At 41.5% G+C, this 21,902-nt stretch overlaps 1 protein-coding gene across 2 annotated transcripts in view; it reads right to left on the bottom strand.

Moving 5' to 3' along the window:
• Positions 1–21,902, bottom strand: part of nek7 (NIMA-related kinase 7) — a 99,683-nt gene extending 77,781 nt beyond the window's left edge. For both annotated transcript variants that reach the window (XM_034709536.1, XM_034709528.1), the window contains exon 1: positions 21,488–21,902. The gene's annotated coding sequence lies outside the window, so the exon portion shown is untranslated. The remainder of the gene's footprint in view (positions 1–21,487) is intronic.

The following is a 21,902-nucleotide window of genomic DNA, read 5'->3' as shown; positions in this document are numbered from 1 at the left end:
AAGTCAGCCACGCCCTTATTAAGACACATTTTTTGAACCAGGCTGCAAGCATGTTTATTTCTGCTGCAAAGATCGTCTTTTTCCTAATGTGTGTGTATGTGGTTTCCGGTGTTTCTGCAGCCAGTGTCAAGTGGACGCTCGATGAACTGCAGTTTGTAACACTTCATATGGGCTTTACATGGAAAACTTTTTGTGACTTGGTTATGTCCAACATTTGTGAAATTTAGTTGAACTTTTTATGAAATCCTGGTGGCCCTAAATGCACAAAGGGGAGATTAAACCGAGAATCACTCCGCATCCCGTTCTGCTGTACAGCCACTGGTTGTGGTTGTTTTTGATGTCACAATGTGTTATTTATTTCCTTTACTGTATATTTTGTAAAATGGACGGGTTGACTGTAAAACTGAATTGCCCTTCTGGGACTAATAAAGTATTCTGAATCTGAATCTGAATCTGCTTCTTTACAATGACGGTGTTCGGTTATCCCAAGTGTCCTTTAGTCGATAGCTTTTGTTTGTTTTTGTTGGTGTTGTTCAGTTTCCTAATGAGAGAATTGTTCTTTCTGCATACGACTCTATGGGTTTACAGATTTCACTACATGTATTATTTTCAATGATCTGAGTTATCCATACCTTCTGCAGATATTCTGATGCAAGACGAGTGGATATAAGTGTGTTACTTGGGACCGACAACTTGGACGTGCATGATGAGACTGGTCTCAGTCAGGCTTGGTGCACTCTGTAAGTTTGAGTCAAAGAGTTGATTGTAGATAATTCCGACATTGGAGATAAGTCCGTCTTAGTTTACAGGCAGGTGGTGTACTCAGCCCCTTGACTCGTCTTTGCTTGAGGTTATGAAAGTGACACTATCGAGGAAACCCAGGATTTCTACAGAGTCTGTTACTACATAACCAACAGTGGAAACACAAGACTTAAAGGGACCACTGATGATGATCTGTTTAATGAATCCTCCTTAGTTCCTACAGATTTATGCTGCAATTGACAGGCTATCTTTCACCACCAGTTTACATTTAAGGACTAAACTTGCAGTGTGCAATAAGTAAAGGGGCTGTTTGTTGACCTACGTTGTCCAAAATTTATTCCACAGACAGCTTCTTGTTTTTGATGTTATGGTTTACTTATTCCTGGACCATAAAAGGCGCCCTAAAAAAGTATGAACAAGTTGACCTTTAAGAAAATGGTGGACAATATATCGTTCAATGTCGATATGAAAGAGAAAATCTTCAGTCAACTGGGGCAAAACTGAGTGGGAGAAGGCTTAAGAGAGGACAGCGCAGCAGGGATGGAGTAGGACAGAGTGGGACAGATGCAGAACTGAGGAAAAAATGCCAAGAGAGGAAAAAAAAAAGGAGAAGCTTGTTAGCCCTGATGTGTTCGTGGTCCTGCGAGAGACGGTGTGGAGCTGTGCACCACAGAAACTGGCACTGGCTTTAGCTCCTCTTTAATCCCCATTTCCTCCCTTCTGCATTATTCATTTAAAACAGAAGAAGAGAAAAAACAAAGAGAGGGAGCCGATTATGAAAAAGGTGGATCAATGCGCAGTGGAGGGAGAGGAGGAGGGGGGGTTGAATGGGGAAGTAAAGGGGAAGGGTCCTGGAATGAAGCGGCCCCAAAGAGAAGAGTGCTAAATCAGGTCTCAGTCCGACGACAATAAATATGAGCACAGACTGATGAGCTCGGGTGTAGGAAGAAGGAGAAGAGAGGGGTGAGAAAGGAGGTGAAGAGAGAGGTTGGTGGGGGAGTTAAAAAGCGGAGAGGAAAAATATAATGTGACACTATCTGGCCCGGATGTAAGATGTGAGGGAATCAAAGGCACCTTTGAGGAGCCAGAAGACGACAGTGAAAGTGCTAGAAGAGTGGTGTCCATGATTACAAGAAGTGGGGAAATCTTTGAGTCTGTGCTCATGAAAGCCCACCCCGGGCCTCGTCTGAAAGCCCCGCTCAGCTAACGCCGATGATACACAGAGAGGAAAAAAGGCAGAGAGGAAGAGAAGCGCTAATGATGGAGGGGTCTGGATACTACAGAAGCAGGGCACTCTACAATTCATTTTAATCACTATTCAAAATCATTAGCCCAAATGTGCGAGCACTCCACTTCGGTGGACCACGAGCAGAGAGAGAGAGAGTAAGAGAGAGAGAGACGACCAACTACACCTCAGCGTGTGAGCCGCTCTTTGAGCTCTTTGAATAAGACGGTCCAAGACTTGATGGAATAGGAAATGAAAAGAGGAAACTTTATTGTCCTGCAATCTAAAAAGGAAAAAACACAACATGAAGACGAAGAGAGAAGTCTTTGAAAAGAAGCTTTGAAAAGCCTGCCAAACACACTTCAGAGTCAAACCATTTAGACTTTGACCATTCACCAAGTCTGGTTTTCAAAAGTGTGAAGTTAATCAGGGTGGAGATCAGCACGAGAATTACAGGATCTGAAACGGTCCGACAGACGTCCCAAACAACAACAGTGTCATCAGACAGGATTCATTATTCCACAGGCTGAACATGGACGGATTCATGACTTCATCTATCTCAAGACTTTAAAATCTACAAGTCACGCTTCAATCAATGAATCTGATCGAACTCAGTGCAGCTTTTACAGAGATAGCCACCCGGGTTTTATCCCTAACCCTAACCACCCTGGTTTTATCTCTAACCCTAACCACCCTGGTTTTATCCCTAACCCTAACCACTCAGGTTTTATCTCTAACCCTAACCACCCGGGTTTTATCTCTAACCCTAACCACCCTGGTTTTATCTCTAACCCTAACCACCCTGGTTTTATCCCTAACCCTAACCACTCAGGTTTTATCTCTAACCCTAACCACCCGGGTTTTATCTCTAACCCTAACCACCCGGCTTTTATTTCTGACCACCCAGCTTTTATCCCTAACCCTAACCCTCTTGTTTTATCCCCAACCCTAACCACCCGGGTTTTATCTCTAACCCTAACCACCCAGGTTTTATCCCCAACCACTCTGGTTTTATTCCTATCCCTAACCATCCGGGTTTTATCCCTGACCCTAACCACTCGGGTTTTATCCCTAACCTTAACCACCCGGGTTTTATCTCCAACCCTAACCACCCGTGTTTTATCTCTACCCCTTACCACTAGGGTTTTTCTCTGACCCTAACCTTGGACAGTGGTTGATTGATTTGTTTACACATCAAACTGCAATGCACAAGCTCCAACTGGTACACTCATCATGCATCCATTCTAGTTACTAGTGAAGGGGCAGAGCTGACCACAAGTACCTCATACAACTAAGCTTAAAACAAAAAGAACTATCCCTTTTAGGCAACTTCAACTTTAGCCTCATCAAGGATTTTTTAAGCTCACCACAGATGTCAATATTATCAAACCTGATAAAAAATAATGTGTTTCCTGTTGCCCATATTGTAACCACAGAGGATATGTAAATATGTTTTATATGGATGCATTACGTTTATTAAAGAATGTAACTAAGTCATGTACATGGCAGGATATTTTACCTTTGAGAAATCCACTGACATGTTTTCAATGACATCAAACTGATCTGTTGTGGATGCAGTTTCGTGTTTCTTGTCGAAGGCGACTAACAGATACAGATGTTCTTGCAATTAACTTAAATTTGTCAGTTTATCAATCCATGAGGACTCGTCCTGGCTGTTTTTGGAGTTTGATTTAAAAAGGAAGAAATAGAGAAAGAATAAAGACTAAAGCAGGATCTGAAGGATGTGTGTATGTTTGTGTGTGATATCTAACTCAGACCTTCACCCTCTCCCGAGTGGAGGAAACACAGCAAAATGATAAAAAAGGGAATTAAGACAAAGAAAACCGCTGAGGTCCATGGGGACACTACAAGGCCAGTGATCCATAATGCTGCTTGCTAACTATTTATAGTCCTCCTTTACATTTTTCACTTTCACATTTTTATAGGCTAATGATTATTTCCCTGCAGAAGTAAATAGCACAGCACAAACACCCTGTGCTTCATGTGAGGCCCAAATTGATTTATTTCCCAACAATCCAAGTAAAAGTAGCGCAGTGCTCTGCTCTGGTGTGCTCACATTTCACCCGCTGCAGCCTCTATAACACATCTGCACAATCACCTGACCCTCCATGAGCCAGTACTCACATTAACCACAATGCATCCTCCTCTGTCTTCATCTGTGTGTGCGTCTTTCCCTCTGTGCACACACCTGCACGTTTGTTTTCTCTCTACCTCTGTTATCCTTTCACATTTCCAGCCCCTATGTAAAGTAAACATGTCCACCATTGAGGGAAGAGCTCAAGCACATGCAGGTGTCAGCCCTTTCTCATTCTCCCTCTCTCTCATCCTCTCCTCTGCTTCTCCTATGTGGTGTCGACACGAGCTGGCACGTGCCTAAAAGCCTAGGCCACCTCTGCTGTATTGTCCTGCCCACTCAACAGCGGTACTGACGGCTCTCCTGTGTCAAAGGGCCTTTTGTTGCCAGCCTGTCACTTCAGCAGGTGCCTTACAGCAAAAGGCATCAGCCAGCCAGCTAACCAGCCAGCCAGCTCGTGCCGCTTCGTTAGCGCCATGCTCGTTTGATGTGCTCATTTCATCAGCCGGGAGACGGCAGCCAAGGAGGATGCTAATAATCACTTGAAAAACAAAAACATTCCACTCAAGCTTGTAAAAGATAAACTCCAATTTCAATGATAAAAGAAGAGTGACAGACAGCCATGGTACCAGGCACAAAAAGACCGGCAGACACGGCTATCCCTCTTTCTTTTTTCCTTCAGCACCTTCTTCTTTGTAGGTGAAACCAATTCATTCTGTCAATCACGGAGAATAAACAAGGTTTATTGACAAATTGCTGACTGTGTAAGTAAAAACAAAATCATGTGGGCATCAAGTATGCAAAAAAAAACAGAGCTGCATTTAAGACAGCTGTGTGATCCCTTTAGAAACCAGCTTAGTGTGTGAAGACGCAGGTTGTGTGAAGAGCAGAACCCCCCCAGGCGTTCAGCAGAGGGGACCCTGGGGGTTTGGGCTATGCTTGCACACCCTCACTACATTCACAGAGATTCAGAATGTCACATCACCATCGCACCTGAGCTTGAACAGAACCTGAATGCATAAAAGGAGTGAAGACCGCTTCATTTAGGTCTCATTTGAGTAATGATGCGGCAAGATTTTAGGATGTTTCAAGGACGTTAAGGTTGATTAAGAGACCTTAGGGGGTCACATTAAGATAATTAATATAAAGGAAATCTATACGGGTAACAGAGTAAGGATCAACACTAGAGGTGTGTGGGTTAACGATTCAATGTCCTTGTCCTTAGCCTTATTCATTGGTTAATTGTATCATTATTACAATATTGTAGGCCCCTTATTCCAGTCATATGTTGAATCTAAGTTGCAATGCAGCCACCCGACAGTAGCACAGGCTTTAGCTATGGTCAATAGCTACTGCCATAATGCTATAACGCTCTACAACCCCAATGTAAACAAGCACAGATGATATTGATAGCATCTAGTAACATGGGGCACTGTTGGCCTAGCGGGTTATGTGTGCCCCATAATATACAGAGGCTATTTTCCTTCATCAATCTACTTATTATTTTAGCAAAAACACAATCTCGTGTTTAGCCACGTTACAGAGATTGTGCTCAATCTCAACTGAATTCATACCTTTGGATTTGTTGGTTAGTCTGAACTTTAATTTGTGTATTTAAACAAATAGAAATGAGTTTGAAACACCATTAATTGCTGAGAAAATAAAAAGGTGCCTTATTGTAGATGCTAAATCAAGGAGCCCAGAGCATCTTGGTCTCAGCAGATGTGTGTCTAACATGAGTCTGGTCCTGCTGGAGGTTTCTGCCTGTTAAAGGAAGTTTGTCCTTGCCACTGTACTTGCTAAATGCTGCAAAGTGCTCTGCTCATGGTGGATTAAGATGAGATCAGACTGAGTCCTGTCTGTAAGATGGGACTGGATCTGATCCGGTCTTGATGTTGGGTCTTTGTTAGTAATAGAACATAGAGTACGGTCTAGACCTGCTCTGTTTGGAAGGAGTCTTCAGATAATGTTTGTTGCGATTTGGCGCTATACAAATAAAGATTGATTGATTGAATGTGATGTCATGAAAAGTCTCATTTTGTCCAAATAATGGCTCAGGAAAACATTCAATTCACTTCAAAATAGTCGGTATAGCATCCATCAAAATGCTATATTACTATTATTGTGAGGGGAAACAGTGGCGCAACTTAGGAGGATGCTCAGATGTTGAAATTCAACAGAGAAACTGTGTCAGTAAAGACCATTTAGTGTGATTCACCACATCACTGTAAAGCACCACACAGTGGGTCCTCCTTTACTTCAGGGCGACTACATTGAAATACATTTTTGAAGTAAGCCACCAGACATTATCTGAATAAAAGAGAAAGCTAAAGATAGTCCTGTCTGTGTTTTTTGGTTTTATTAAAGCAGCTTTTTAGGGTATTTTCAGGAGCTCACCTCTCAGTTCATCTGAACCTTTGAACTAAATCTCCACACCCAGAATTACGCACTACTGCATGACGAACCTCCAGAGGCTTTAGGTTGCATTAGAGCCCTGTGGCAATAACTCCTGCTCTTTCACAATGCAAAACGGAGCAGTGCACACACAGCAGAGCAAAGCGGCACAGAGCAGCCCCCACTTGCTCCAGGACCAATAAGGGCTTTGTTTGTTAGCCATGTCACTTACTGACCACCAAATTAGCTTCATCACCTCTGGCACCAGGATATAGGATGTGACATTCTGTACCACCGGGGCTGGGGCTCTCTCTGTCTGCATAGCTACAGGGCTTATTAAGACATCAAATATGAACAAATGGGGGGATTTTGTATAAAATTAAGCAGAAAGTAACTTTTTTGCTCTGATTTGAATAAAGGTTTGTTTTAAACTGCATTTCCATGAAAGCGTCTGGTCTTCCTCACTCGCAGCAGCACAGCTTTGTTTCCTGAAGCCAAACCTCGTGATCAGACTTACAGGAGACAACAGATGAGAGCATCATCATCTGGGCAGTGCTCGGATTCTGAAATTACATTACCACGCTGCCTCTTTTGTCCTATTAATATCTATAAAGGAGGAGACGGAGCTGCAAGAGAGAGGAGGTCTCTTGACGTGGCCTGTGTGAACTAAAAATTGCACAAAAGCAAAGAACCAGTGTTTACAGAAACTTGTATATAATGTGGTTAGAGAACAAACAGGACGGGGCAGAACAAGCATTACAAAGAAGTTTAATGCGTCATTTGTTGTTTAGACAAGAGATTTAAACACTAAAGGAGTACAGAAGGAGACCACAAAGCCTCAAAACCAAACACGATGGAAGGTGTTTTCATTCTCAAACAGCCTAGGTGTCTTCTACCCAGCATGCATTTCTGGTTTTGACTGGGTTGTAGGATAGCTATGATAAAGCAGAAACTGCTGACCCATCCCTGTGTTGTTTGGAGATGATGAGGCCTGTCATTTGAGTTTCTCATGTATGAAACAACCATCAAAAAACATCTGGTGAATGTAGTTTATTTTCCCTTCACACAGAAACCAGCGGTCTCTCGTTCTCTCTTCAAGCAGGTTTTTTCTCCCCACTTCTCCCTGGATAGTTTGAAGCAGTTACCCTGCGTCAGCATCGGAGTTAGACTAAGAGGAAATGACAAGAGCAAGATGTCCAAATCATTAGTAATGTGAGAGGAGCAGTTCCCAGGCATGTCTCGTTACATAGCTGAGTGCTAACGTGAGGGCTGAGGGCTCACGTTGGGGCTGTTCTGGACCTGAGCCTTCTTATGTGCAGAGGGACTGGGGTAGGGGACCCCAGCCCAACAGCATCTCCTAGTTAGTGGTGGGAACATCCCATGGACTGTGAACCTGAAACAACCTCAGTGCTTAACAAGGAAAAAAAGAAACACAGACAAACCTAGTGTTGTCGACACGGCATCACAGATAAGGGCTACATCAGTCGTTGTTGCTCTGATTGAAACGCAGACACACAGATTCATGCAAACGTGGACGCTTGTACTGGACGCATACTAATAGTAGCCCCATGAGAACCCGGCTCCACAAAAATCAAGATCGGCTGTGGCTCTGGTTCGGTTTCAGACTGCTGTGGCTTCTGCGGTGGGCCCTGCTGGCTGCCGCACACACACACACACACACACACACACACACACACACACACACACACAACACACACACAACACACACAACACACACAAACACGGTTTTCTAACCAGATCCAGAGCTGTACCACTCAATCAGAGGTCAAATACAGGACCTACACTGTGTATAAGTATACATGTTCACCCAAATGGTTGTTATACTGCCAAGGCAATGACTCTTTAAAATGAAATCATCAATAATGCATCTATTTCTCGGCCTATCACGTCGCAGCTGATGGCTGTCCACCAATGAGTCTGGTTGGGCTTGAGGTTTCTGCCTGATGAAAGGCAGTTTGTCTTTTCCCCTCTTGCCAAGCGCTCTGTCCCAGCTGATTAATATTTGTTCACTGCAAAATGATTACTATAGACGCTTTTCAACCAGAAGTACCAGGAACTTTCTGGAGCTATCAGGCTCAAAGAAGACGAATGATAAGGAGGTATTAAACCAAGTGAGTCACAGTTGTGTGTGATGTTATTGTGGACTGCGGATTATAAGAAAAACACTTTGGGTACTCTACCGATTGGAAACATTTAGCATTGCAAGCCCCGTCCCCAAAAGTTCCTGGACCTTTGGGAAGTACTACCCAAAGCAGGGACTTTTCAGGAGGGAGATTAACTACCCCAGAATTAAATTAAGACCCTGGTCCTGCTGTCAAAACACAAAGAGTTCCTCAAAAGGACCCTAGTTCCTAGGTACAGTTCCTACTGTCCCAACATGCATCGTTCCTCAAAAGTTCCCTAGTTCATGGAGAAAGTTCCTGATGTCAAAACATGCGGAGTTCTTCAAAGGGACCCTAATTCCTAGAAAAGTTCCTGATGTAAAAACATGCAGAGTTCTTCAAAGGGACCCTAGTTCCTCAAAAGGTCCCTCGTTCATGGGGAAAGTTCCTGCTGTCAAAACATGCAACATTCCTCTGAAGGTCGCTATTTTTGGGTGAAAGTTCCTGCTGTCAAAGCACACACAGTTCCTGAAAAGTTCCCTAATGCCTGGATGAAGTTCCTGCTGTCAAAACAAGCAGAGGTCCTCAACAGTTCCCTAGTTCTTGGGGGAAGTTCCTGCTGTCAATGCAAGCATAGTTCCTCTAAAAGATCCCTAGTTCATTGGGAACATTCCTGCTGTTAATACACAGAGTTCCTCAACAGGTCCCTAGTTCCTGGTGAAAAGTCCTGCTATCAAAAAGCACAGAGTTCCTCAAAGGGACCCTAGTTCCTAGGTTAAGTTCCTACTATCAAAACATGCATCGCTCCTCAACAGTTCCCTCGTTCATTGGGAAAGTTCCTGCTGTCAAAACATGCATAGTACTTCAAAAGGTTCCTATTTTCTTGGGAGAGTTCCTGCTGTCAAAACAGACAGGGTTCCTCAAAAGGGAAAGTTTCTGCAATCCAAAAAAAACCTTTATAGCATAGTCTAGCCCTGCTATGTATGGACAGTGCAATCAGACAACTTTGGCATGAATGAAATTGATATTTTATCTGATTTAAGGAGCACAATATCTTCTTGTTTAATATCATATCAAGTCATAGAGATGATATTGACTTCAGTGACAATTGTGAATCCATTAATTAGCAGCTGAAGTAGAAGGTTATTTTGAAGATTTTGAATTTGTTTTAAAAAATAGAAACTGTGTGATGATTTATAAGAAGGGCTGCGGCAGGCATGCATCGTTCATTTGTAGACATATGGCTCTGTCTGAAGAGTAGGTGTATGTTTGAGGAAAAACTTGGGCTGGAAATAAATCAGAAGAAAGCAACTTTAAAAAAAGACAGTCGACATTTTTGGTTCAGGAAGAAATGAAACCTGCTGCTTTTTATGTCTTTACCAAACACTACACACAATTTTTAAGAAGAATATCTTAAGTCTATTTTCTGTGCACATCTGATTAGTCCATACCTCCACACTGCGCCGAAATCTTAAAACAAATTAAGTAACAAGCATGTGAACACAACACATGCATAGGCAGACACACAAACGCACACACAATGAGTTCAATGTTTATTTTTATTCCTCAGGCACTCATCCTTCTTTGCATGAGTGCATCATCCGACACACCGACAGAGTCTTAGTATGTGTGCGAGCGTGTGTGTAAGGAGCTGACGATCGGAGAATAAGGCTGCCCCTAAGGGGTCGCACCTCTCTTCGCTCTCACCACCCTCCCCCCCCCCGCCCCGCCTCCTCCCCTATCCCTCCTCTCCACCCTGTGCCTGCAGGGATTTCCCTTTTCAGTTCAGGAGAGATGTCAGACCTGTTCCACCATCCCTCACACAGAGGCTGGACTCTGCCCCCTCTGCACATAACATCTGTAAAAGTCGACAAATCAGGATTATTTCTAGATACGAGGGCAAAGAGGAGCTCAAGGCCACAGCTGAATCAGAACGTCTTCAACTCGTCTCTAAAAGCAGCATTTCTTCTTTTTGAACCGATGGAGGGATTATGATACTAGAATTATTAATTTACATAGAATACTAGAAATATAACAAAACAATATTGATACTACAGAAACAAAATTTAAACTCCTCTGCAACCAAAACTGGTTCATTTTGTTCTTTTTGATTTCCAACCTGCACATCACCGTCTCTCTCCTCTCAGTCTGCCCGCAGAAGACATAAACATGTGTCTTTAGTAGAAGCTAAACCGAACAAACCGCAGCTAACCTTTAAAAGAGGAGAGTTAGCAGTGTAGTGGCTGTGACGGAGGGCGGAGCAGAGACACACAGAAGAAGGGCGACTTCAACAGCAAGCAGAACCAAATCCAGCTCAAACCTGCATGTGTTTTCTAAATGTGTTTTTGAGTTATTTAGAGCATAACTTCTGCAAAACAATCAGAATAACTAGGAGATAAGAGGAGAGTTGTTGGTGTAGTGGCTGTGACGGAGGGCGGAGCAGAGACACGCATCAAACAGGGAGAAGGGCGACTTCAACAGCCAGCAGAACCGAATCCAGCAGAATCCTGCATGTGATTGTTGAACGTGTTTTGGAGTTCTTTAGAGCAAAACTGCTGTAAAACAATCATAGAATAACTAGGAGATAAAGAGGATCAAACCTGCATGTGTTTTCTAAATGTGTTTTTGAGTTATTTAGAGCATAACTGCTGTAAAACAATCAGAGAATAACTAGGAGATAAAGAGGAGAGTTGTTGGTGTAGTGGCTGTGACGGAGGGCGGAGCAGAGACACACAGCAAGCAGGAAGAAGGGCGACTTCAACAGCCAGCAGAACCAAATCCAGCTCAATCCTGCATGTGTTTTCTAAACGTGTTTTTGAGTTCTTGAGAGCATAACTTCTGCAAAACAATCAGAGAATAACTAGGAGATAAAGAGGAGAGTTGTTGGTGTAGTGGCTGTGATGGAGGGCGGAGCAGAGACACACAGCAAGCAGGGAGAAGGCCGACTTCAACAGCAAGCAGAACCAAATCCAGCTCAAACCTGCATGTGTTCTCTAAATGTGTTTTGGAGTTCTTTAGAGCATAACTGCTGGAAAACAATCAGAGAATAACTAGGAGATAAGGAGGAGAGTTGTTGGTGTAGTGGCTGTGACGGAGGGCGGAGCAGAGACACGCATCAAACAGGAAGAAGGGCGACTTCAACAGCCAGCAGAACCAAATCCAGCACAATCCTGCATGTTTTTTGAGTTCTTCAGAGCAGGGGTTCCCAAACTTTTCAGGCTGCGACCCACATAATATAAACTGTTCCTCAAAGTGATTAAATGTAGCTTTATACTTCATTTAACTGGTGTGCAGAAAATGTGCCACCTACATGCAGCTGTGTTTCCTGTGCTGTTATGAATTTACTGCTGATGCTTTTGTCATTTTTAACTAACCCGAACTCCAGACCGAACCATAGGAGTCATCTATTAACAAAGAAAGGCAGAAAACTAATGAAAAAATGTGTATTTATAATATTTTTTTTCAATATTTTTACTGTAGGCCTAATGGACAAAATATGACACTTTATATTACTTTGAAAAAAAATCTAGTGACCCCTCCATTAGTAATCGTGACTCCCCTGGGGGTCTCAACCCACACTTTGGGCACCCCTGCTTTAGAGCAAAACCACTGTAAAACAATCCAAAAATAACAACTTATATTGCAATATCACTGCTTTGCTTTCTTTACCTCCGCTATCTCCCTCATTGCTTCATCTCTATGTTGATCGACCACTGCTGCTCTCTCTCCTTTTCTCCTTTTTTGCTCAGGGCTGCTTCAGGTCAAAAATATGAATGTAGATCCTTTTTTTTCCATAAGCTTCAGTGCTTTTTATTATTATCTAACCTTAAAATAACAGACTGTATTCATTTAAAGCACAAGATATGGACATTATTGAAGTGTCAAAACTCAAATGTATACAAATGACTGTTATATTGATTTCAGGTGGACATTTAGATGAAGAATCACCAACTAGAATTATAAATAAAAAGGTATGAAAATAATGACCATACTTTTATATTTTTTACAGATATTGTAACCTTGGTTATTACACAGGACTCCAAAGAGGGTTGACAATAATCAGAAAATGAAGACACATTGTAAATGCAGAGAGAGAGGAAACACAAAAAGCAGAGAAGAGAAAGAGAGAAAATATCTCCACAACAGGAGTTGAAAGCAGCTAAATCAGATAGGTCTTCCCTGCCTCCTGCACATATTAGAATATTAATATTAATGAAACTTCCTGTCCCCCCCCTCCTCCCTCGCTCCCTCCCTCCCTCGCTCCCTCCCTCTGTTTTCCCCCTCAGACGATTTGAACATGAAAAACTTAAAAAGCGAAAAATTCCAGGAGTTGCGTATCACAGTTTGACCCGGAGCCACACAGCAGACACCAACCATGACAGACTCGCTGTTCAAAGCAAGCGGGAGCTGCTTTCATCAGGGGATCCTGGTGTTTTTTTACAGTGTGACACCACCAGCCAGTGCCATCTGCCTTTTTCTAAAATCGGAACTTCAAGATGTGCTTCCTGCGTGTGCGTTGTTTTTAGGTGGGCCCAGCGTCACGCAGGCTTTTGCTGCTCTGCTGTTTGCTGACTGCTGTTTACAGCCAAACCCCGCAGTGTGGCGCAGAGTTAAATATTCACTGTTAAACTGTCAAGCCAGAACTGGTTGGGAACCCAGCCAGGCTTTCACAGTACAGTAACACTGGATGCTCCCCTTCTTTAAACCAAGCCAAGCTGAATCAATCACATCTCCTCCAGCCAATCCAGACTCAGAGCAGCCTCATGCATGTCCCGCCTCCTGGCACACGCCCACTTCCTGAAACGCCATGAGTCCTTAGGACTTCATTAAGTCCCTCTCCTTCATTCATTCTTAAAGTCTTTATCATCTATGCTATGCAAAAAACATAACTATTCACATCGTTTGCACTTAAAAGACACCTCTGCTCCAGGCCGGAGTAAGCCACTGCTGACTCCTGATTTCTGCCTTCAGACATCTGCAAAATATTTTTATTCTGTGCCCCAATACCGCACTGGCAAAGGTCTCTCATCCTTGGCTTGGCAGGACTTCTGACAGAGCCAGCCGGCAGCGCCATACAGGCCTAACCCCTGCTGCTGCAGCTTCCTGCTGCTCCGAGGGAGTCAGGCTGCCTGCCTCCCGTTGATTGTGGGCCAGGCTGGGCAGAGAGGAGGAGGCTGAGGGGAGGCTGCGGGTAGAGAGAACCCCCCCTGGAGAGGGGAGCAGAGGCGAGAATGGGGGACAGACTGAGAGTCACAGAGGTTGAGGGATGGAAAGAGAGAAGAAGAGGTGAGGAGGGGGGGGGCCTGGTAAGCAAGAGGAGGTCTAAGACGAGAAGCAGGAGAACAGGGAGAGAAGAGATGGGTGGCATGGATGTGGAATGGGAGCGAGACAAAGGGGCTGGAGGGCAGGTTAGGCAGCAGGAGCTGAGGGGAGCTTCTCATTATGACTCCTCTTCCTTCCTCATGCCCCCAGGCCTTGACCATAACCTCAAAGCCCTGAGCCGAACCAAGAGACCAGGGGGACCAAGGAACAGCGCTGTGAGTCAGGGTACAAACACAGACGGAGGAGGGGAGGGGGAGGAAGACGTCCACTGCACCCAAACGAGGCAGCGTGACATCAAGTAAAAGAAACGGGGGTTTAACAAATGAAGGGTTTTGCTCCTGCTCAAAGTCATTTAAGTGGTTTTTACTGCTGCCAAGACCGAGCTCATACTTAGACTCTCTGCACAGCACAAGTTAGAAGTCATATATCTAACAGCTGAATAGCACTGCAAGGAAATATATGCAAAAAAAACAGCCTCTCCATTTGTAGCTTCTTATGTACAGTGTCACATATGCTTCTGCGTGAAATTCACAGAGAGCTAATGTGTGTCGCACTGTGGAACATATGGGAAATAGGGACAGGTATAGTTTGAGTATTGCCTTGAGGTGCCTCAGCTGACCTTTAACTTATAATCCCACAAAAAAAGAAACAGAAAAAGAAACAAAAGTGAAAAGAGAGAGTGAAACGTCCCCAGCATTTCTCACCGAGAGGAGGGAGGGTAAAACCGACAGTCTGTCAAAACAAAATGCTCTCATACAAATTTGTTATCTTCTGCAGCAAATCCCGTGTGAAACATTAAGGCTCATTTGTGATGAGGCTGGAACAAACGCCCATAGCACAGTCAGCAACACACACACACACACACACACACACACACACACATAAAAAAAAAACAACATCCTCCCTTTTTCTGTTCATGAGTGCAAATTCATTCTGCTTTTGTCTCATCTCATGACAAATGCATACTGTCACTGTCACTGATGTGATGTTTACAGTGGCACATAGCATCTTGTAATTATTCTGTGAAAGTGGATTTGTATCCTGAGGGACTTGGAGTTTTGCGTGTGGATAATCAAAGCGGATAGAGATGGAGAGAGGCCGATTGGAGAGTGATCTCTAATATTAAAAAATAAAAAGGAGGGAGATGCTGCTGGAGAGTCATCTTTCCAGCACAGTTCACAACATGCCAACGTGGATTTGGTAGCTTTGGTTAGATGGTAACAAACAGCTGGATGAGCCAAAACTAAAGGCACAGTTTAGATTGTATAGATGGGAGAGATCTGAAGTATAATGCATCCAGAATTATTCCTAAAATAGCATTAATACATGGCTCTGAATATGAACAACTTAAAAATACTGCTCTCAAAAAAGGACCAAACTTCTCATCATGGCATTACACTCCAGATATTTAGCTATCTTATTTAATTTTGGGGGGTTTGTATTTATTTATACATATTTCTCATTTATTAATTTAATCATTTATTTATTTATTTATTTATTTATTTATTTTTTACATATTACTAATTTATTAATTTATCAATTTAATCATTTATTAATTAATTAATTAATTTATACATATTTTTCATTTTTTATGTATTTGTATGTATGTATACATATTTCTAATTTATTAATTCAATTATTTTTTATTTAAGTATAAATACTTTTAATTGATTTATTATTTGTTTAAATGCATTTATTTATGTATGTATTTATTTGTTTTTATTTGTTTATTTTAACATATTTCTAATTTATTTATTTAGTTATTTTGATTTTATTATTATTAATATAATTTTATATTCATGTATTTATCACTTTCTTGTCTTGTTTTATAGCTTTTGCAGGTGTTGTCTGGTTTGAGGGATGATGGGATGAACATGTATGTTTGTTCATGTACTTACTTGTTCGAACATTCAGATAAATTATAAATAAAGTTTTTTTTTTCATTAAAAGGACAAATCCATCATAAAACTGTGCAAAATGACTAAAAGAGTCAGTGTAAGACATTCACAGCTTAATGAGAATAATAAGCTGCTATTGGTAAAGTCTGTCTTTCTGCACAGGGCGTTCCATTTCTCAATAAAACACAGATTTCTGTTGATTTATTGATATATTGCATTATTTTCACCTGTTCAGAATGCTCTTAGTAAAGGGAGACATATTAGAGCAATTTATTTCTTCATCTTTTACTTGAGAAGAGCTTTTGAGTTGGAAAAAATGCCTTTAATGGTATTACTGTAATTCACTCTTTAATGGGTTCATAACTTTATTAAATCCAAATACTTTTATTCTTACAGAGCACGATAAGAGAGCCAAAGACAAGACCATGTTGTAATAAAGAAAAAGAAGAAGAAGAGAAACTCACAGGCCTTTTTTCAGTGAAATAAACCACTGATACTGTGCGGTCGTGGCATGAGCTGACCCGGGGGCACTCAAAGCGTTTCATAAACTTTAAACAGGGTCCTAGGTCAGTAATTTTTTGTGTTTGCATGTCTTTGTAGTCTGTTTCCCCCCTGAGCACTTCAGAGCCCATTGAGAAAAGGCATCAATGCCACAGTGAAATTGAGAACTTTCACGTGACATGGGCAGCCGCGAGGCATCCTCCAAGGATATCTGAATGCGTGAAACATCAGTGACCCTTCATAAGAAAGAGAGGAGATGGATATGAAAAATATTGACTGGCTGGCTGTTTGAGAGGAGCAGAAGAAGCTGCTTAGACAGCCCACTCTCATTGCCAAAGACCTTACTCTAAACTCTAACCAAACTGAGCCTGGAAAGGAAAGACTCAATTCCTAATTCTTCTGGGGGAGGCTCCAAGCTGCTATTTTATTTCTCTAGCTTTTTAATATTGATAATAAAACAACTAATGACAAGAAAAGTGCATCAAAGTAGCCGTTATTCTACGCAGTGGTCGTCTACCTTTGCCGGCTTCATGTCTGTACAATGCCTGGCCTTGCTCTTTGACATCATGCAACAGACAGTGTTTAATGTAGCTCAAAAATGGCCTTAGGAAGCATCTTCCTTCAAATAGGCTTTGTGCAAGAAAAAGATATGAGTTAACATTTTTTGTTCTTTGTGAAACCCAAAGGCAAGATGACTGTTAAAGTGGTCAGATGACAAATGTCTCATCTGATCTTTAATGCAGCGGAGGGGCCAGCTCCAGGGCTCAAACAGGAAACTCTCACAGAATAGAGCGGTTTGGTAAATTCCACAGCGCTAAATCACTGCTCTGGGTGCTGTGGATTCCTGCGCACCAATGAAAGGCATTTTAGGTCTCACTCTGAATGCCTCTGTGGTTGGAGGTCTTCCTGCCATTAAATCTGAAGCTGATAAAGATATGACAAGCTGAGGCCGATACGTGTGTGCATGTGAGCCAGTGTTCTAAAAGAGGAAAATCCTGGCAACACAAGATTTTACTGACTTTTCTTGGCATATTGCTGAAGCCTTAAATGTTGCATTTTGTGTAGAGTGTGGTGTTAATATTTTCTGGTTCTTTTTTTGTTATTATTATTATTTTTTATTATTATTTATTTATATTTTTTTTACCCTTTGTATTTATTTATTTATTCATTAATTCTGTTTGTTTTTGTTATTATTAGTATTTTCACCATTTGTATTTATCTATTTATTTACTTATTAACAAATATTAAAATATTTATTTTATTGCATTTTCACTTTTTTTCTCATTTTTTTATTTTTATTTTTATTCATTGTTGTTATTTATTATTATTGTTGTTTATTTCATTAACTAATTTATTCACATATCTACTTTTTTTGTTTTCTTGTACAAGAAAAAAAAACACTTGCCTACATGTTTTACATTGATCCTCTGTATATAATGAGTTAAAATTAAAATAAACATCTTTAAAAAAAAACTAACTTAGAGGAATTATTCTAATCCAACTACATGAGCTTTTTAAAATTGCAAAAATAGTTGCAACTATGGTTAATCTTTGAAATCATCCCAAAAAAGGCTCATCATATTGTCAAAAGGTTTTTAAAAATGTACCTGGGAGGTATTCTCTGAACCACTGGCGTCTTTTAAAGCTGCAAATAATTCAAAATAGCAAACAGGAAGTTCAAAGTAGAGAATATTAGTGAGAATTATGCAAAGAGAATCAATGCAGTATTCATTACATTAACTCAGGTATACTCTTTCTTTAGCTGCTCCACCTGTTAAACCAGTAAGAGACGAGGAGGATTAGAATCTGTACAATACGGTATAATGCCTCTTTGAGATCAGTGCAAACACACATACATCAGGTACACACAGAGTCTGTGGTTGGGTGATATTTGATATTTATGTCCTACAATAAATCAAATTAATAGAGAAGCTTCCTGCTCCCAATAAATGAATGATCCAGTAAAATATCTGAAATGGAAACAGTCTCTTTTCTATACGTTTGTATTTACACGAGTTGTCCACTCATCACCTCTCTGATCAAATCCAAACAATAAAACCAGGCAACACAATTAAGTTTTGCCAAGGTCTGTCAAAAGTCTCCCTCCTCTCATCAGCTGAGATTCAAAGCGGGGCGTACTGGCAGAAATCCCTCATCACCGCAGAGACTGATGCAAACATTTGGCAGCCATTTGCTGATCATCCGGTTCGTGACACATTCCTTGATAGTCAACTTCACAGAGCCAGCCGGTGTTCGTCTCCATCACCTGATGACGCTGGCAGACTCCAGCCTGTTGTCTTTGACGATGATCGAACGAGGCAACACAGAAGTGAGTAATAATTGGGTCAACAAGGTATGTCAGTTCCCACTAACTCTCGTCTGAATCATCTCTCTGCAGCGGAGCCAAATGTGATGGTATGACGCCGGAGATATTTGGCTGTGATAGGCAGCGACAGCAGCATGGCATGAGATACTGTTTTTCAACCTATGTGGAAGTCCCAAAATGTTACAGCCCAGGAGGGACGGAGCTCTGTCAGCACACCTGAACAGATCAGCTCAGATTCTTACTTGTTTTGATTTAATTTGAGTTGTTAACTTCAAATGTTTGGCAGTAAATCTGACTATTTCAAAGAAGAGCGATTACAAACTGTCCCACTCAAGTCTGAACTTGCCTCTTAATGCAATCACTGTATAGAGATTTTGCAACAACCTTCCTGACGCACAGAAACAGCAATGAGTCACACCAGGATGAAAAAAAACGAACTTCTTGATTTATTTTTCTTTCAAATAAATCATCCTCCGTTACTCTCCTCCAAATAAACTTGGTATACCATGCTATAACTCTTACAGCGTTAAACAGCTGGAGGCAGCACTTCAGCCAAGACCTGCTCCAGACTTCCAAAAACCATACACACTCTGAGTGCGTGTGCATATTTATACGATTTCCACAAATGAAAATAGACGGACAAAAATATGCTCAGTATTAACAGCTGTTAAAGGTTTAGAAGAAATACAGGTCTACCCGTTCAGAATTAGTCTTAAGTAATAATCTTAAAATGTACCACCATAGCTGAAACTTGTGGAACAAACACATTATAGAAAAGAAATCCAGGATTTTAAGACATTTGCTGAAGAAATTGAATTGCTGCTACCATGTGATTTTATTTCAAATATCTGCAGCACTATAATGGAGCAGAGCGTGATGTATGCCACTCATCACCAACATTAGGAAAGGTGTTAAGAACTATTTTGTATCCATGTGATGTTGTGCCCATAATCCTACACCAATCTAGTAGACTCTTATGTTTCTCCAACAACTGAGACACTACAATGCCTCTGGAGTAGGGCTGGGCGATTAAACAAAACCATAATTATCATGATGTTATTTTTCTCAATATAAATATAGCAAATGCACGTGCTAGTGTGTCTTAAACACTAGTTCCTACCAAGCGGCAACCACCGGTCTTAAAATATGAAGCCAATGCAGAAGTGTTATAAACTGCAATTCATTGAGAATCCTGCTTGAAGCTGGCTGCAGAAACACCAGGAAACCACATACACACCCATTCAAAGAAGACGATCTTTGCAGCTATAACAAACATGTTTACAGCCTGGTTCAAAAAACGGCTTGGGTCTACATGGCTAATTTCTCTATCGGCACACGCTGTACGGGGAGTGGATTTTTTTTATAACGCGACAGTTCAGAAGATTTGTGCCATGTTTGGCAGAAAAGTCATAACACTCATCAACGGCCATCAATACATGAGGTATTTTGAGATTATGGCGAGATATCTGGGTTTTCCTCTGCCTCTGTATCCAGCAATCTGAAAATTCCAATCGCTCCAGTCAGCTCTGACCAATCAGAGCCACTTATTGGTCCTAATTGGTCCCCCTAAATTGTCCTGATTGAGCGTGCTCTACAGTCTGTTTGTGGGCAGGGCTTACAGGAGCAGAGAGGGGTGTAGTGAGAGGGAAATCTGGTGTGGAGGGGTAGTGTTCACATTCAAAAGCTCTCCCTGAACTGATGTTTATTCCAGGACTACCAACAGCAGCTTTAAGAGTATTTGTATCCCTTTTAAAGTTACCCACACTAGCTGTTTATGTTTTTTGTATGTCATTACATTACTTATCCTATCTTTCATACACAGAAACAGGACGCTATCACTTGAATAGATCATAAAAAAACAGCCTGGACAGCAAAGTGATCATTCAGTAGATGATCATTCAGTTATCATCTGGTATGATAGTCTAAAGGAAGCAGATTTAGTGTTTGGGTATACAATACAGATGCTCCTGAAAGTTTCCACTTAATTTATAACCTCAATCTGAGAAAAGTATGAGAACAAAGTGTGATGTTTGTTTAAATAATCCTTATGATATTGTAAAACAGGTGAAAGGTTTAGATGTAGGTATGAGTCTAGGTGCTATTTTCAAATATGCATTAACTTTTCTTAATATAGTTGCATTCAAATTTACAATGCATAATCAATCTAAGACACAATAAGCTTGTGCAACTGATAATATCTCATATATTTGTATTAAATATCAATGCTCTGCAGGTCTACTATCTCTGCAGATGAGATGCTGCAAAGACAAATGCACTGTAAGCTGTATCAGTTTTACAAGACACATTAAAACAGACTAGTTCTGCTGTGTCTCGTAGTTTCTTCTTAGAAAGTAGAAGCTACACATGCACAGGTATGGCCTTAAAAGGGAGTCATTAAACAGTATATATATGTGCTATAACGTTATTATAATGCTACAGCATGACATGAGTGAGTTAGCACGTTTAATACCAGCTTTAACTCCACAGCTTTGACTCTGTTAAGATATAATAAAGTCACTTTGGATCCTCATTGTTGTGTTTGAATGGTCACAGAAGATGACTAAGTGACTTACAGGGAGTGAAAGTTAGCACAGCAGCTAGCTAGCAGGCTAACAAGCTAGCTAACTCTGCTAGCTTGCGAACTTCGTAGAAACTTTTAAAAGTGTGTCAGCTTCACTTTGGAGGGACATATCGATCATATTTAAGATGTTTGTGAGTCAATACACTCCTAATAAAGTCCATTATGAGTTATAAGCTGTTAATAAGTGGTTTGTTAGCTAACCAGGGAAGCGTTAGTGAAGTTTCATGAGTTTGCTGTCAGCTAACTTAACGGTGACTTACCAGGAAGTGGAGCCTGTTGCTGAGATATTCCTCCTTCTTCTTCTTCTTCTTCTTCACGGTGAGAGTTTCTGCTGATGGTTTATGGCGCTTGTCTTCCTTTTGACTTTCCCTTTCTTTTCCAAGGTCGCTAAAGTTGTCTCTGCGGGCCTCCTTTCTTGCGTGGCAGTGTTCCCCGAGTGTTAGAGACGGATTCACGCAGAGGAGAGACAGACAGAGAGACAGACAGAGAGAGACTGTGCTGCTGTGGAGCCAGTCGAGATGTGTGTACGTGTTTTCAGATGGTCTCGTCTCCACTGGCTAGGCCCCTCTCATCACCACACTCCTGACCCGTGTGCCAGTAATGTAAACAAGCCAGCATTCCCGGAGAGCAGAGGAAGGAGGGGCGAGTGTCAGAGACTGGAGGAGAGAGCTGTCA

The sequence above is a fragment of the Notolabrus celidotus genome, chromosome 2 (genome assembly GCF_009762535.1).
Source record: "Notolabrus celidotus isolate fNotCel1 chromosome 2, fNotCel1.pri, whole genome shotgun sequence".
Taxonomy (NCBI): domain Eukaryota; kingdom Metazoa; phylum Chordata; class Actinopteri; order Labriformes; family Labridae; genus Notolabrus; species Notolabrus celidotus.
Note: the sequence above shows the minus strand (reverse complement) of the source record. Positions and strands in the feature narration are given on the sequence as shown.